This window comes from Maniola jurtina, chromosome Z (assembly GCF_905333055.1).
Source record: "Maniola jurtina chromosome Z, ilManJurt1.1, whole genome shotgun sequence".
In the NCBI taxonomy this organism is placed as follows: Eukaryota; Metazoa; Arthropoda; class Insecta; order Lepidoptera; family Nymphalidae; genus Maniola; species Maniola jurtina.
In genome coordinates, this window is record NC_060058.1 from 14975578 (window position 1) to 14994299 (window position 18722).

Genomic DNA, 18722 nt, shown 5'->3' on the forward strand with positions numbered 1-18722 from the left:
GAGCGCCCCATCCGAGCCGGTGTGCCTCAGGGAAGCTGCCTGTCGCCCGTCTGCTATGGCAGATACACGGACGACATCCCAGTGGTCGGCGACGCCATGCTGGCGTTGTACGCCGACGACGCTGCATTCATAACAAAGTCGATCAAAGGACCGCACGCGGCGATCAAAATGCAGCGTGCACTGGATGCACTTCCCGCTTGGCTGAATGACTGGAGGCTGAAGGTCAACGTGGCGAAGACTCAGGCGGTATCCTTCGGGCGGACTGCCCCGCCGCCACGGGTATCGCTCTTAGGAGAGACCATCGAGTGGACGCCCTCGGCTAAATACCTGGGGGTGACCATCGATAGGGGACTCAAGATGCGATCCCACGTGAAGAACGTGGTCGCGCAGACGCGCGCCGCACGGGCTCTCTTGCGCCCAGTGCTGGCGTCCCACCTGCATCTCCGTACGAGGCTGTGCGTCTACAAGACGTACGTCCGCACGCGACTCACTTACGCGGCCCCAGCTTGGTACGCGTTACTAAGCGAAACGGACCGCAAGTCGCTGCGGGCGCAGCAGTCGCTAGCGCTCCGCACCATCGCCGGAGCTCCACGCTTCGTACGGAACGCGGTCATCTCCAGGGACCTGCGCATGGAGAGCCTCGACGACCACGTTCGCCGCCTGAGCACCTCGATGTTCGCGCGCGCCGATGGAGCACAAGCCCAGCACCTGCGGGGCATCGCGCCATACCATCGGCGTCCGCCGGACAAGTTAGGTCTGCCACGTGACCTGACTACCTGAAAAGATACCACTGCTTCCCCGCCGCTGGCTGACGGGCGCTCGCCGGAACATCGCCGGCGGGCTCGACCTCGCCGAGCCGCGGGCGTTAGCCTCACGGACATCCCACGCCGCCGCAGTAGCCGATCGCTCGCGAACATCCGCGGGCTCGATCGCACTGCCGTGCGGCCACTACCGGACATGACAATCCGGAATTGACACCCAGACCAGTGGTCCAACCCCGTGCCCCGCCCGCAGTCGCAGGCGGCGTAGCCACCACTGAAGAGGGCCATCGCCCTGACCAGTCACCCCGGGACCCGAAAGGGTCCGCGTGGACGACCTCGAGATGATGCTCATTCTAGTCTTATAATTCAAACAGTAAGCACAGTCTTGTATTATAAGCCAAAACGGTGAAGTCCTTCACTTCAGAGCAAACAAGGGCGGCAGGCTATACCAAAGTTAAGTATTCTTATATTTTATTATAATTAATATAATTAACAAATATCTACTATTTATTGTATGTTGTAATGGTTTTTAAAGGACGTGTGTCGTGGAGTTTCTTTGCCCTTTCTTCTCCACTACTAAACACCTTTGCGAAACGGGCGGTAGATTCATTTTTAAATAAATAGATCTATGCTGAACAATATAACAAAATACAGATAGATCTATAAAGATTAAAGTAAGAAAGATATCTGAATAAACGACAAATTATTTATTATTCTTGGTTATTTTACTTACCTATATGTTTACTACCTACCCTCTCTTGGTAATTAATTACTTTTAAATGAAAGTATAGGTTAGGTTATTAACTTATTTTATTTTAGAAACCTGTTTAGGATTCTTACCTTTACAAAATAATACAGTAGTTGCCTTGCTTGATTTCAATTGCTAAATGATCTAATATTTAGGCCTTACCTGACAAAATCATAGCTATTTACAACTTTGAGATACAACTTACAACAAGATAGATGATAACTTTTATTAGTCATCAATATTTAAGCCCACTCTATAACCGAAAATCTAACACGTGTGTTTTCATCTAGAGGGCACTAATAGCGCGCAAGGCGTGCGAAACCGCGAAAATTTAAATGGTACTTCAATGTACAGTACTAGCATATATATATTGTTTAAAGATTTTTGAACATGTTTTAAACAAACATTATTAAACGTTTGTTTAAAACATGTTTAAAAATAATTTATATCTATTTGTTAAGCCGTGCTCTCGTATAAGATGGTACCACAAGCGATTTTTAGTTTGTGATTTTTAGGGTTCCGTAGCCGAATGGCAAAAAACGGAACCCTTATAGATTCGTCATGTCTGTCTGTCTGTCTGTCCGTCCTTATGTCACAGCCACTTTTCTCCGAAACTATAAGAACTATACTGTTGAAACTTGGTAAGTAGATGTATTCTGTGAACCGCATTAAGATTTTCACACAAAAATAAAAAAAAAAACAATAAATGGGGGTCCCCATACTCAAAACTGAAACTCAAAATATTTTTTTTTTTCATCAAACCCATACGTGTGGGGTATCTATGGATAGGTCTTCAAAAATGATATTGATATTTCTAATATCTTTTTTTTCTAAACTGAATAGTTTGAGCGAGATTTTCCAAATTGGTAAAATGTGCCCCCCCCCCCCCCCCTGGAACTTCTAAAATAAGAGAATGATAAAACTAAAAAAAATATATGATGTACATAACTATGCGAACTTCCAACGAAAATTGGTTTGAACGAGATCTAGTAAGTAGTTTTTTTTTAATACGTCATAAGAAATTAAAATGTGTTTAAATTTTCAAAATAAGATAACTATACCAAGTGGGGTATCATATGAAAGGGCTTTACCTGTATATTCTAAAACAGATTTTTATTAATTTTTATGCATGATAGTTATCGTGCAAAATGCCGAAAAAATAACCGAGTACGGAACCCTCGGTGCGCGAGTCTGACTCGCACTTGGCCGGTTTTAAAGTTCTGAAGTTGCACTCCTATGTCTGTCTATTTGTTAGTTTTTCATGTCAATCAATTTATCAAAAACAGTTTGCAATTGATTTTAAATTAATTTCCCAATGAGCTAGAGGCTTGAAATAAACACATTTTTGTAATTTGATGAAAATGCAGTAATAGGTAAGAGGCTTGAAATATTAAACATAGATTGGAACTGGATGACTTTCTTGTCTCTCTGTTTATTAGTTCGTTTGTTTGCCTACAAATTTGGTGCATTGCCGACTAGTCGGCCGACTAATCGGAAATTTGAAAATTGATGCCACCCATTATAACGTAGTGATTACATACTCTTTGCCACCCATATAACGTAGTGTATGTACGTAGTAGTATATAATAATCTTTGTAAGCACTAAGCCACCTCTGGTAAGCCACCACAGGTGGCTATCCACAGTATGTGGTAATCAAGTGAAGAAGAAGAAGAAGGTATACCTATTTTTCGTTTATTTACTATTAGTTAGGTACATTTAGTTAATATATTAGGTGAAGAGGTTATGAAGGAAGTAGAGAACTTCTACTCTAACTTATATACTTCAAAGTGCGAAGAACCTAAGAGCCCACGTTCCGATCCTAGAGCAAAATTAACACGCCACTTTACGGAAGATCTGCCAGAAATAAGCTTATACGAAATAAAAGAAGCCTTACGACAAATGAAAAACCAAAAAGCACCTGGTGAACACAATATACCGGTAGAACTCTTAAAAGCGGGTGGGACACCTGTATTAAAAGAGCTGCAACTTTTATTCAACACCGTACTCTTTGAAGGCATCACGCCTAAAAAGTGGAAGAATGCGATAGTGACACTAATATTTAAAAAAGGAGATAAAACTAATTTAGCAAATTATAGACCTATATCCATTCTACTGCACATATACAAAACATTTACGAAGGTGTTGACTAACAGACTTACTAATAAGCTCGATCAGGCACAGCCAGTGGAACAGGCTGGATTCCGAAGCAAATTTTCTACTATAGACCACATATTTGCAGTAAGACAGCTAATAGAAAAGAGTGTGGAATACAATCAAGATCTGTGCTTAGCGTTTGTGGACTTTGAAAAAGCATTTGACTCCGTTGAGCACTGGGCAATATTTCACTCACTTAAAAGATGTTTGATTGACAACAGATATGTGGAAGTGCTAAGGGAAATATACAGGGGTGCCACAATTCAAGTGAGGCTTCATGAACTCTCTGAGCTAATCAGCATTCAACGAGGAATTCGACAGGGTGACACTATATCCCCAAAATTGTTTACTGCCGCTTTAGAAGATGTTTTCAAATTAATTGACTGGTCTGAAAACGGAGTGAACATCAATGGAAAAATGCTATCACATCGTTTCGCTGATGACATCGTACTCTTCGCCAAACAACCGGAAGAGCTGCGCACAATGCTCGAACAGTTACAAAATGCTTCTGCTGCTATTGGACTAAGAATGAATATAGGAAAAACAAAATTTATGTGTCGGAACACAGATATAGACCATATATCTATCCAAGGTCAGCAGATTGACAAGGTAAACGAGTACGTTTACTTGGGTCAAGTAGTGACCCTAGATAAGCAAAGCCAAATGAGAGAGGTGGAACGCCGAATCCAACTCGGGTGGGCTGCCTTCAGCAAACTATCCGACGTCCAAAAGAATAAGAAGATCCCCATCTATCTCAAGCGGCGTATGGTCGAGCAATGTGTGCTGCCAGTCATGACCTACGGTTCGGAAACGTGGACACTGACAAAACAAATAACATCCAAACTGCAAGTGGCACAGCGAGCAATGGAGCGGGCCATGCTGGGTATATCGCTAATTGACCGTGTGCCAAACGCCACAATCCGGAAAAGAACGAGAATAACTGATATTGTTTTGAAAGTGTCCAGGTTGAAATGGAGATGGGCAGGGCATGTCTGTAGGACTACAGACGAGCGATGGACTCGTTTGCTGCTGGAATGGAGGCCACGTACCGGAAGGAGGAACGTTGGAAGACAGCCCTCCCGTTGGTCAGACGACATTACCAAGCTGGCGGGAAAAACTTGGAGGAGGCTCGCACAACACCGAGAGGAATGGCGTGCACGTGAGGAGGCCTATGTCCAACAATGGATTAACAAAGGCTAAGAAAGAAAGAAGAAGTTAATATATTGCATAGATAATACCTGCTCTTTGCGAATACGTGTTGTTTGTTATATATATTTTTGTTTGAACAGGTTTTTTGTGACGTAACCACAAATTCACGATTTTCGGATTTTCCCTTTATTAACCCCCGACCCAAAACGAGGGGTGTTATAAGTTTGACGTGTGTATCTGTGTATCTGTCTGTGGCATCGTAGCTCCTAAACTAATGAACGAATGAGTTATCAGCTCTTTTCTAGTTACTGTAACCTTCACTTGTCGGGGGTGCTATAAATTTTTAATTTACAATTGTTTTTGACTTCTGCTTTAAGACCTTGCTACCTGCAAGATTCTAGGTCAAGGTTTCCTTTTTTCTGTCGATAATTTGAATGAATTACCCAAGGGAAGGTACCTATTACAGTTATTTTATTTTGCATAGAACATATTTGAGTGAAATATTAACATCAATTACTTTTCAAAATTTTATTATGAGTAAGTTTGACATGATCAACCCATTGCCGGCCCAGTACTAATCATGGGTCTCTGCTCAACAAAGTGAGAAGGGTTTAAGCCACAGTCTGCCACGCTGGCCCAATGTGGATTGACAAACTTCACACACCTTTGAGTACATGGAAAGTGAAGGAAAACATTGTGAGGAAACCTGCTTGCCTGTGAGTTCTCTATGAGTAAGTTTATTTTGTCAAAATAATTTTAAGGTTAGCTACACATTGAATCTTACAGAAGTCAAAGCATTGAAATGGATGATCATTTTATTGCCTTTAGATGTCCGTTTCATTGAGCTTTGCTATAAAATATAGGTTTTATTAGGTTTCTGTACCTCAAAAGGAAAAAAGGAACCCTTATAGGACCACTTTGTAGTCTGTCTGTCTATCTGTCTGTTGTGGCTGTCAAGAAAACCTTAAAGGTACTTCCCATTGGCCTAGTCATGAAATTTGGAAAGTAGGTAGGTTTTATAGCACAAGTAAAGGAAAAAATCCGAAAACTGGAAATTTGTGGTTAAATCACTAAAAAAGAAATAAAATGTGTTCATGAACTAATATTACTATTTTCAATTTTTAAAGTAAGATAACTATATAAGTGATTTAAAGTAAGATAACTATATAAGTGAGGTATCATATGAAAAGGCTTTACCTGTACTTTCTAAAACATTATTTTTATGCATAATAGTTCTTGATTTATCATGCAATGCAAATATATCACTGATGCAAAATGTCAAAAAAAAAAACACTATGCCTCCTTCCTTATCTCCAAAGTTTACCACACTAAAAATCTGAAATTATTATGGTCAATAGAAATTTATGTATATTTTACAGCAAAAATATAACTAACGCTGTAACTATCATAGTTTTTTTTTTTTTGATATTAACAATAAACCTTTACAAACAAAGTTTTGCGGTTCGCAAAACAAAAATGATTCTTACCATTTTGCTTGTTCTATAGTGCGGAACCCTCTGTGCGAGAGGCTGACTCGCACCTGGCCTGTTGTTTATATATATACATACTACTAGTATTTCGCTCGGTGCGCGAGCTGCTAAAGCAGCTCGCGTGACGTGGTTAGGTTAACTTTATTACATTAAACCAAATTTATTTATTAAGACACACAATTCACCCCGAAAACCCCATGATACGACACCCATACCATTTTTTTCTTAAAAAGTGCATGTCTACCATCTTGGATTTCAAAATAAATGTCGTTATCAAAATCAGCACCCTAGAGAACCCTGAAAACGACATCCAAATAGTTTTTTGTAAAAATGGGGTAGTTGAGGTTAATAAAGTAGGGTGCGTGGGTGCGCGGACCACTAAAGTGGTCCGCGAGCATGCAGAGTTTGTTCCACCGAGTAGACCTTCGGTCCCTGATCATCTTTTGCCATGAAACCACTCTTCCATCTTTTATAGCCTCCGAGATAGACACCGACGAAATTTGTACGGCGGCCATCTTGTTTTTCCAAAATTTTCCACTTTTTCTATTAAGCGTTTACTATATTCTTCAAGGGTTGCGAGTTTCAACGACATCGGTTAGAAAACAAAAGAGTTGTAAAAATCATATAGGCCGCCATCTTGTTTTTCTGAAATGTCATAATTTTCCCCTACTCATATTGCGCATCCGAACATATCTCCCATACATCAATGTATCGTTATCCGTCTCTTTCTAGGAGAATGAGACATTCATAATCGCCATACAAAATGTATGGAAAAATAAATTCCGCCATATTGAATTTTTTTTCTATTCATCGAGTAGACCTTCGGATCCTGATTCTCTTTTGCCAAGAAACCACACCTCCATCTTTTATACCCTCCGAGCTTGACACCGGCGAAATTTGTATGGCGGCCATCTTTTCTTCGCCATTTTGAATTTTTTTTCAGCTTTTTGGCAATTGGATGACGTCATGAATGACATTTGCTCGAGCACCCCCCACCTATCTTCAATACCTTAAGCGGGCCCTTCACCCGTCTCCGATATCCTCAATCATCAGCTCTCTCCATAATTTTGGCTTACTAAGTTTTTGTTTTCTATACGACACCATCAGTGAAAAAAAAATTTCATACAAAATTTTACAGGAGTTTCTTAGTTGAAAATCTCGAAAATCTCCCCAAAAGTGGCAACACCGGTTGTATATCTCCACACTGCCAGCAGAGATACACAATCGATTCATACATGTTAACTTTCCAAAATGTTGCCAACTGCCTCAAAAACGCGATCAAAATTTCGAAAAATTAAAAAAAATACAAAATGGCCGCCAACTCGTTTCACAGAAAGATTTTACACGGTTTCATAATTTTCCTATAAACTACAGGATATACCGCTCCCGATGACGTTTCAATCTCTCATCTCGCTCGCACCCAGGCGAACCGATCGCCCCTAAAAAGACCATGTCGAAAATCACTTTTGCTTTGATAAATTCTAGTGTTGCCAGTCGCCGGCGACAAAAGTACCTAAATATCATTTGCACGAGCAAAACACGTAATCGCTCATACTCGGATTTTGCTAAAAGTGCGTATTTCTATTTTTTACAATTTCCCGAAAATCTTGAAATTTCCCTAAAAATGGGGTAATTTTTTTCCTCCAATCTATACCTCGAGCCTATACGTACAATCGCTTCATAAAAACCGAATCGCTCCGATGTTGCCAACTTTGAGATATTTAACTGTTAAAATTGCGTTTTTTCGTACCTCGAACAAAACGGCCGCCATGACAGCCGCCATCTTGAATTTTTAAAAACCACTCCCGTTCTGTCAAAATACAGGATAATCGTGGGCGAAACCAAAAAAAATAATTATCCTCGATTACCCCGTCTCGGATCTGTGGCGCCGCGGTTCGGGGTCGAAAAATCAAAAATTTTAAAACGCTACGGCTCGGCCGCCATTTTGTTTTTCCAATTTTTTCCACATTTTCTTTTAGTCATTTACTACTTTCTTCAAAGTTTGCAAAATTCAACGAAATCGGTTGAAAAACAACGGAGCTGCAAAAATCTCGTCGGCCGCCATCTTGTTTTTCCGAAAAGTCATAATTTTTCCCCAGAGGGTTCCCGAAACCGAACACAACTCCCCTACATTATTATATCATTTTCCGTCTCCTTCTAGGAGAACAATTATGTCAATGAGTGAGTGAGTGAGTGGTAATTGAGCTATATATAGTATAACTAGTGTTTCGCTCGGTGCGCGAGCTGCTAAAGCAGCTCACGTGACGTGGTTAGGTTGATAAGTATTAAAACGAATTTATTTATTAAGATTCAAAATTCACCCCAAAAACACCATAAAACGACACCCATATCGATTTTTTTTTTTTAAATGCATGTCCGCCATCTTGAATTTCAAAATAAATGTCATTATCAAAATCAACACCCTGGAAAACTCTGAAAACGACATCCATATCATTTTTTGTAAAAACGGGGTAATTGAGGTTAATAAAGTAGGGTGCGTGGGTGCGCGGACCACTAAAGTGGTCCGCGAGCATGCAGACTTTGTTCCACCGAGTAGACCTTCGGACCCTGATCATCTTTTGCCAAGAAACCACTCTTCCATCTTTTATAGCCTCCGAGATAGACACCGACGAAATTCGTACGGCGGCCATCTTGTTTTTCCAAAATTTTCCACTTTTTCTATTAATCGTTTACTACATTCTTCAAAGATTGCGAGTTTCAACGAAATCGGTTGAAAAACAAAAGAGTTGCAAAAATCACGTCGGCCGCCATCTTGTTTTTCTGAAATGTCATAATTTTTCCCGACTCCCATTCCGCACTCAACCATATCTTCCGAACATCATTGTATCGTTTCTTGTCTCTTTCTAGGAGAATGAGGCATTCAATATTCGTCATACAAAATGTATGAAAAAATAAATTCCGCCATTTTGATTTTTTTTTCTATTCATCGAGTAGACCGTCGGACCCTGATCATCTCTTACCAAGAAACCACACTTATATCTTTTATACCCTCCGAGCTGGACACCGGCGAAATTTGTATGGCGGCCATCTTTTCTTCGCCATTTTGAATTTTTTTTCAGCTTTTTGGCAATTGGATGACGTCATGAATGACATTTGCTCGAGCACCCTCCACCTATCTTCAATACCTTAAGCGGGCCCTTCACCCGTCTCCGACATCCTCAATCATCAGCTCTCTCCATAATTTTGGCTTACTAAGTTTTTGTTTTCTATACGACAGCATCAGTGAAAAAAAAATATTTCATACAAAATTTTACAGGAGTTTCTTAGTTGAAAATCTCGAAAATCTCCCCAAAAGTGGCAACACTGTTTCTTTATTTCGATATTGCCGGCTGAGTCACACAATCGATTCATACATATTGACTTTCCAAAATGTTGCCAACTGCCTCAAAAACGTGATCAAAATTTCGAAAAATTAAAAAAAATACAAAATGGCCGCCAACTCGTTTCACAGAAAGATTTTACACGGTTTCATAATTTTCCTATTAACTACAGGATATACCGCTCCCGATGACGTTTCAATCTCTCATCTCGCTCGCACCCAGGCGAACCGATCGCCCCTAAAAAAGACCATGTCGAAAATCACTTTTTCTTTGATAAATTCCAGTGTTGCCAGTCTCTGGCGACAAAAATACCAAAATGTCATTTGTACGAGCAAAACACGTAATCGCTCATACTGGGATTTTGCGAAAAGTGCGTATTTCGATTTTTTACAATTTCCCGAAAATCTCGAAATTTCCCGAAAAATGGGGTAATTTTTTTCCTCCAATCTATACCTCGAGCCTATACGTACAATCGCTTGATAGAAGCCGAATCGCTCCGATGTTGACAACTTTGAGATATTCGAATTTTAAAATTGCGTTTTTTCGTACCTCTAACATAATGGCCGCCACGACAGCCGCCATCTTGAATTTTTAAAAACTACTCCCGTTCTGTCAAAATTCAGGATAATCGTAGACGAAACCAGAAAAAAATTGTTATTATCGATTTCCCGTTTCGGATCTGTTGCGCCGCGGTTCGGGGTCGAAAAATCAAAATTTTGAAAACGCTACATTTCGGCCGCCATCTTGTTTTTTCAATTTTTTCGACATTTCCCATTAATCGTTTACTACTTTCTTCAAAGTTTGCAAAATTCAACAAAATCGGTTGGAAAACAACGGAGCTGCAAAAATCACCTCGGCCGCCATCTTGTTTTTCTGAAATGTCATAATTTTTCCCCAGAGGGTTCCCGAAACCGAACACAACTCCCCCACATCACTATATCATTTTCCTTCTCTTTCTAGGAGAACAATTATGTCAATGAGTGAGTCAGTGAGTGGTAATCGAGCTATATATAGTATAACTAGTTTTTGCTCGGTGCGCGAGCTGCTAAAGCAGCTCACGTGACGTGGTAAGGTTAACTTTATTATATAAAACCAAATTGATTTATTAAGATAATTCACCCCGAAAAACCCCATAAAATGACAGGCATTTCTATTTTTTGTAGAAAATGTAAGTCCGCCATCTTGGATTTGAAAATAAATGTCATTATCAAAATCAGCACCCTGGAAACCCTGAAAACGATATCCATATTATTTTTTGTAAATTAGGATAATAATTTAGTAGGGTGCGTGGGTGCGCGGACCACTAAAGTGGTCCGCGAGCATGCAGTGTTTGTTTCACCGAGTAGACCTTCGGACCCTGATCATCTTTTGCCAAGAAACCACTCTTCCATCTTTTATATCCTCCGAGATATACACCGACGAAATTTGTACGGCGGCCATCTTGTTTTTTCAAAATTTTCCACTTTTTCTATTAATCGTTTACTACATTCTTCAAAGATTGCGAGTTTCAACGAAATCGGTTGGAAAACAAAAGAGTTGCAAAAATCATATAGGCCGCCATCTTGTTTTTCTGAAATGTCATAATTTTCCCCTACTCATATTGCGCATCCAAACATATCTCCCATACATCAATGTATCGTTTTCTGTCTCTTTCTAGGAGAATGTGACATTCAATATTCGCCATACAAAATGTATGGAAAATTAAATTCCGCCATTTTGAATTTTTTTTCTGTTCATCGAGTAGACCTTTGGATCCTGATCCTCTTTTGCCAAGAAACCACACTTCCATCTTTGATACCCTCCGAGCTGGAGACCGGCAAAATTTGTATGGCGGCCATTTTTTCTTCGCCATTTTGAATTTTTTTTCAGCTTTTTGGCAATTGGATGACGTCATGAATGACATTTGGTCGAGCACCCCCCACCTATCTTCAATACCTTGAGCGGACCCTTCACCCGTCTCCGACATCCTCTATCATCAGCTATTTCCAAATTTTTCCTCGATTTTTTTTTTGTTTTCTATACGAAACCATCAGTGAAAAAAAATATTTTCATACAAAATTTTACAGGAGGAGTTTTTGGGGAAAATCTCGAAAATTTCCCCAAATGTGGCAACACTGTTTACATATTTCGATACTGCTGGTTGAGTCACACAATCGATTGATACATATCGACTTTCCAAAATGTTGCCAACTGCCTCAAAAACATGATCAAAATTTCGGAAAATTTGAAGAAAATACAAAATGGCCACCAACTTTTTTTGCAGAATCAAATTCGATAATTTTACAACTTTCCCATTAACTACAGGATATACCGCTCCCGATGACGTTTCAATCTCTCCTCTCGCTCGCACCCACGCGAAACGATCGCCCCTAAAAAAAGACCACGTCGAAAATAACTTTTACTATGATAAATTCCAGTGTTGCCAGTCTCCGGCGACAAAAATACCCAAATGTCATTAGTACGAGCAAAACACGTAATCGCTCATACTCAGATTTTTCAAAAAGCCCGTATTTCGATATTTTACAATTTCCCGAAAATCTTGAAATTTCCCCAAAAAATGGGGTAATTTTTTTCCTCCAATCTATACCTCGAGCCTATACGTACAATCGCTTGATAGAAGCCGAATCGCTCCGATGTTGCCAACTTTGAGATATTTAACTTTTAAAATTGCGTTTTTTCGTACCTCTAACATAATGGCCGCCACGACAGCCGCCATCTTGAATTTTTGAAAACCACTCCCATTCCGTCAAAATTCAGGATAATCGTAGACGAAACCAGAAAAAAATTATTAGTTTCAATTTCCCGTTTCGGATCTGTGGCGCCGCGGTTCGGGGCCGAAAAATTAAAAAATTTGAAAACGCTACGACTCGGCCGCCATCTTGTTTTTTAAATTTTTTCGACATTTCCCATTAATCGTTTACTACTTTCTTTAAAGTTTGCAAAATTCAACGAAATCGGTTGGAAAACAACGGAGCTGCAAAAATCACGTCGGCCGCCATCTTGTTTTTCCGAAAAGTCATAATTTTTCCCCAGAGGGTTCCCGAATCCAAACACATCTCCCCTACATCATTATATCATTTTCCTTCTCTTTCTAGGAGAACAATTATGTCAATGAGTGAGTCAGTGAGTGGTAATCGAGCTATATATAGTATAATAACTAGTGTTTTGCTCGGTGCGCGAGCTGCTAAAGCAGCTCGCGTGACGTGGTAATATTAAGCTTTATTGTATTAAACCGAATCGAGTTATTAAGATACAAAATTCACCGCGAAAACACCATAAAACGACACCCATATCGATTTTTTTCTCAAAAATGCATGTCCGCCATCTTGGATTTCAAAATAAATGTCTTTATCATAACGTGACGTGGTTGGGTTGACAAGTATTAAAACGATAGTATTTATTAAGATACAAAATTAACCGCGAAAACACAATAAAACGACACCCATATCGATTTTTTTCTTAAAAAATGCATGTCCGCCATCTTGGATTTCAAAATAAATGTCGTTATCATAATGAGCAACCTGGAAAACTCTGAAAACGACATCCATATCATTTTTTGTAAAAACGGGGTAGTTGAGGTTAATAAAGTAGGGTGCGTGGGTGCGCGGACCACTAAAGTGGTCCGCGAGCATGCAGAGTTTGTTCCACCGAGTAGACCTTCGGACCCTAATCATCTTTTGCCAATCAATTTGCCACTTTCCATCTTTTATAGCCTCCGAGATAGACACCGACGAAATTTGTACGGCGGCCATTTTGTTTTTCCAAAAACTTCCACTTTTTCTATCAATCGTTTACTACTTTCTTCAAAGATTGTGAGTTTCAACGAAATCGGTTGGAAAACAAAAGAGTTGCAAAAATCACGTCGGTCGCCATCTTGTTTTTCTGAAATGTCATAATTTTTCCCTACTTGCTTCCACCAGCCAAACACATCTCCCCTACATTATCGTATCGTTTTCCGTCTCTTTCTAGGAGAATGAGGCATTCAATATTCGTCATACAAAATGTATGAAAAAATAAATTCCGCCATTTTGTTTTTTTTTTCTATTCATCGAGTAGACCTTCGGATCCTGATCCTCTTTTGCCAAGAAACCACACTTCCATCTTTTATACCCTCCGAACTGGACACCGGCGAAATTTGTATGGCGGCCATCTTTTCTTCGCCATTTTGAATTTTTTTTCAGCTTTTTGGCAATTGGATGTCGTCATGAATGACATTTGCTCGATCACCCCCCACCTATCTTCAATACCTTAAGCGGGCCCTCCACCCGTCTCCGATATCCTCAATCATCAGCTCTCTCCATAATTTTGGCTTACTAACTTTTTGTTTTCTATACGACACCATCAGTGAAAAAAAAATTTTTCATACAAAATTTTACAGGAGTTTCTTAGTTGAAAATCTCGAAAATCTCCCCAAAAGTGGCAACACCGGTTGCATATTTCTATACTGCCAGCCGAGATACACAATCGATTCATACATATTGACTTTCCAAAATGTTGCCAACTGCCTCAAAAACGTGATCAAAATTTCGAAAAATGAAAAAAAATACAAAATGGCCGCCAACTCGTTTCACAGAAAGATTTTACACGGTTTCATAATTTTCCTATTAACTACAGGATATACCGCTCCCGATGACGTTTCAATCTTTCCTCTCGCTCGCACCCACGCGAAAGGGGATACCGTGAAAAAGACCGTGTCGAAAATCACTTTTACTTTGATAAATTCCAGTGTTGCCAGTCTCCGGTGACGAAAATACCCAAATGTCATTTGTACGAGCAAAACACATAATCGCTCATACTCGGATTTTGCTAAAAGTGCGTATTTCGATTTTTTACAATTTCCCGAAAATCTCGAAATTGCCCTAAAAATGGGGTAATTTTTTCCCACCAATCTATACCCCGAGCCTACACGTACAACCGCTTCATAGAAGCCGAATCACTCCGATGTTGCCAACTTTGAGATATTTAACTTTTAAAATTGCATTTTTTCGTACCTCGAACAAAACGGCCGCCACGACAGCCGCCATCTTGAATTTTTAAAAACCACTCCCGTTCTGTTAAAATACAGGATAGTCGTGGGCGAAATCAAAAAAAATAATTATCCTCGATTACCCCGTTTCGGATCTGTGGCGCCGCGGTTCGGGGTCGAAAAATCAAAATTTTGAAAACGCTACGGCTCGGCCGCCATCTTGTTTTTTCAATTTTTTCGACATTTCCCATTAATCGTTTACTATTTTCTTCAAAGATTGCAAAATTCAACGAAATCGGTTGGAAAACAACGGAGCTGCAAAAATCACGTCGACCGCCATCTTGTTTTTCCGAAAAGTCATAATTTTTCCCCAGAGGGTTCCCGAATCCAAACACATCTTTTCTACATCACTATATCATTTTCCTTCTCTTTCTAGGAGAACAATTATGTCAATGAGTCAGTCAGTCAGTGGTAATCGAGCTATATATAGTATAACTAGTGTTTTGCTCGGTGCGCGAGCTGCTAAAGCAGCTCACGTGACGTGGTAAGGTAAACTTTATTATATAAAACCAAATTGATTTATTAAGATACATAATTCACCCCGAAAAACCCCATAAAATGACAGGCATTTCTATTTTTTGTAGAAAATGTAAGTCCGCCATCTTGGATTTGAAAATAAATGTCATTATCAAAATCAGCACCCTGGAAACCCTGAAAACGATATCCATATTATTTTTTGTAAATTAGGATAATAAGTTAGTAGGGTGCGTGGGTGCGCGGACCACTAAAGTGGTCCGCGAGCATGCAGCGTTTGTTCCACCGAGTAGACCTTCGGACTCTGATCATCTTTTGCCAAGAAACCACTCTTCCATCTTTTATAGCCTTCGAGATAGACACCGACGAAATTTGTACGGCGGCCATTTTGTTTTTCCAAAATTTTCCACTTTTTCTATTAATCGTTTAGTACATTCTTCAAAGATTGCGAGTTTCAACGAAATCGGTTAAAAAACAAAAGAGTTGCAAAAATCACGTCGGTCGCCATCTTGTTTTTCTGAAATTTCATAATTTTCCCCTACTCATATCGCGCATCCGAACATATCTCCCAAACATCAATGTATCGTTTTCCGTCTCTTTCTAGGAGAATGAGACATTCATAATCGCCATACAAAATGTATGGAAAAATAAATTCCGCCATTTTGAATTTTTTTTCTATTCATCGAGTAGACCTTCGGATCTTGATTCTCTTTTGCCAAGAAACCACACTTCCATCTTTTATACCCTCCGAGCTGGACACCGGTGAAATTTGTATGGCGGCCATCTTTTCTTCGCCATTTTGAATTTTTTTTCAGCTTTTTGGCAATTGGATGACGTCATAAATGACATTTGCTCGAGCACCCCCCACCTATCTTCAATACCTTAAGCGGACCCTTCACCCGTCTCCGATATCCTCAATCATCAGCTCTCTCCAAAATTTTGGCTTACTAACTTTTTGTTTTCTATACGACACCATCAGCGAAAAAAAAATTTTTCATACAAAATTTTACAGGAGTTTTCTAGTTGAAAATCTCGAAAATCTCCCCAAATGTGGCAACACCGGTTGCATATCTCCATACTGCCAGCCGAGATACACAATCGATTCATACATATTGACTTTCCAAAATGTTGCCAACTGCCTCAAAAACGTGATCAAACTTTCGAAAAATTAAAAAAAATACAAAATGGCCGCCAACTCGTTTCACAGAAAAATTTTACACGGTTTCATAATTTTCCTATTAACTACAGGATATACCGCGCCCGATGACGTTTCAATCTTTCCTCTCGCTCGCACCCACGCGAAAGGGGATACCGTGAAAAAGACCGTGTCGAAAATCACTTTTACTTTGATAAATTCCAGTGTTGCCAGTCTCCGGTGACAAGAATACCCAAATGTCATTTGTACGAGCAAAACACGTAATCACTCATACTCGGATTTTGCTAAAAGTGCGTATTTCGATTTTTTACAATTTCCCGAAAATCTTGAAATTTCCCTAAAAATGGGGTAATTTTTTCCCACCGATCTATACCTCGAGCCTATACGTACAACCGCTTCATAGAAGCCGAATCGCTCCGATGTTGCCAACTTTGAGATATTTAACTTTTAAAATTGCGTTTTTTCGTACCTCGAACAAAACGGCCGCCATGACAGCCGCCATCTTGAATTTTTAAAAACCACTCCCGTTCTGTCAAAATACAGGATAATCGTGGGAGAAACCAAGAAAAATAATTATCCTCGATTACTCCGTTTCGGATCTGTGGCGCCGCGGTTCGGGGTCGAAAAATGAAAATTTTGAAAACGCTACGGTTCGGCCGCCATCTTGTTTTTCCAATTTTTTTCACATTTTCTGTTAACCGTTTACTACATTCTTTAATAGTTGCGATTTTGAACGGATTCCCTTAAAAAACAAAGGAGCTGCAAAAATCACGTCGACCGCCATCTTGTTTTTCCGAAATGTCATAATTTTTCCCCAGAGGGTTTCCGAAACCAAACACAACTCCCCTTCATCACTATATCATTTTCCTTCTCTTTCTAGGAGAACAATTATGTCAATGAGTGAGTCAGTGAGTGGTAATCGAGCTATATATAGTATAACTAGTGTTTCGCTCGGTGCGCGAGCTGCTACAGCAGCTCGCGTGACGTGGTTAGGTTTTACTATATTGTATTAAACAGAATTTATTTATTAAGATACGCAATTCACTCTGCAATACCTATAAAACGACACCCATATCAGATTTTTTCTTAAAAGTGCATGTTCGCCATCTTGAATTTGAAAAGGAATGTCGTTATCAAAACCAGCACCCTGGAAAACTCTAAAAACGACATCCATATCATTTTTTGTAAATACGGGGTAGTCGAGGTTAATAAAGTAGGGTGCGTGGGTGCGCGGACCACTAAAGTGGTCCGCGAGCATGCAGAGTTTGTTTCACCGAGTAGACCTTCGGATCTTGATCATCTTTTGCCAAGAAACCACTCTTCCATCTTTTATAGCCTCCGAGATAGACACCGACGAAATTTGTACGGCGGCCATCTTGTTTTTTTCAAAATTTTCCACTTTTTCTATTAATCGTTTACTACATTCTTCAAAGATTGCGAGTTTCAGCGAAATCGGTTGGAAAACAATAGAGTTGCAAAAATCACGTCGGTCGCCATCTTGTTTTTCTGAAATGTCATAATTTTTCCCTACTCGCCTCCCCCACCCGAACACATCTCCCCTACATTATTGTATCGTTTTCCGGCTCTTTCTAGGAGAATGAGACATTCAATATTCGCCATACATTTTCTATGGGAAAAAAAAATCCGCCATTTTGATTTTTTTTTCTAATTATCGAGTAGACCTTCAGATCCTGATCATCTTCTTCCCAGAAACCACACTTCCATCTTTTATACCCTCCGAGCTGGACACCGGCGAAATTTGTATGGCGGCCATCTTTTCTTCGCCATTTTGAAATTTTTTTCAGCTTTTTGGCAATTGGATGATGTCATGAATGACATTTGCTCGAGCACCCCCCACCTATCCTCAATACCTTAAGCGGGCCCTTCACCCGTCTCCGATATCCTCAATCATCAGCTCTCTCCATAATTTTGGCTTTCTAAGTTTTTGTTTTCTATACGACACCATCAGTGAAAAAAAAATTTTTCATACAAAATTTTACAGGAGTTTCTTAGTTGAAAATCTCGAAAATCTCCCCAAAAGTGGCAACACCGGTTGCATATCTTCATACTGCCAGCCGAGATACACAATCGATTCATACATTCTGACTTTCCAAAATGTTGCCAACTGCCTCAAAAACGTGATCAAAATTTCGAAAAGTAAAGAAAAATACAAAATGGCCGCCAACTCGTTTCACAGAAAGATTTTACACGGTTTCATAATTTTCCTATTAACTACAGGATATACCGCTTCCGATGACGTTTCAATCTTTCCTCTCGCTCGCACCCACGCGAAAGGGGATACCGTGAAAAAGACTGTGGCGAAAATCACTTTTACTTTGATAAATTCCAGTGTTGCCAGTCTCCGGCGACAAAAATACCCAAATGTCATTTGTACGAGCAAAACACATAATCGCTCATACTC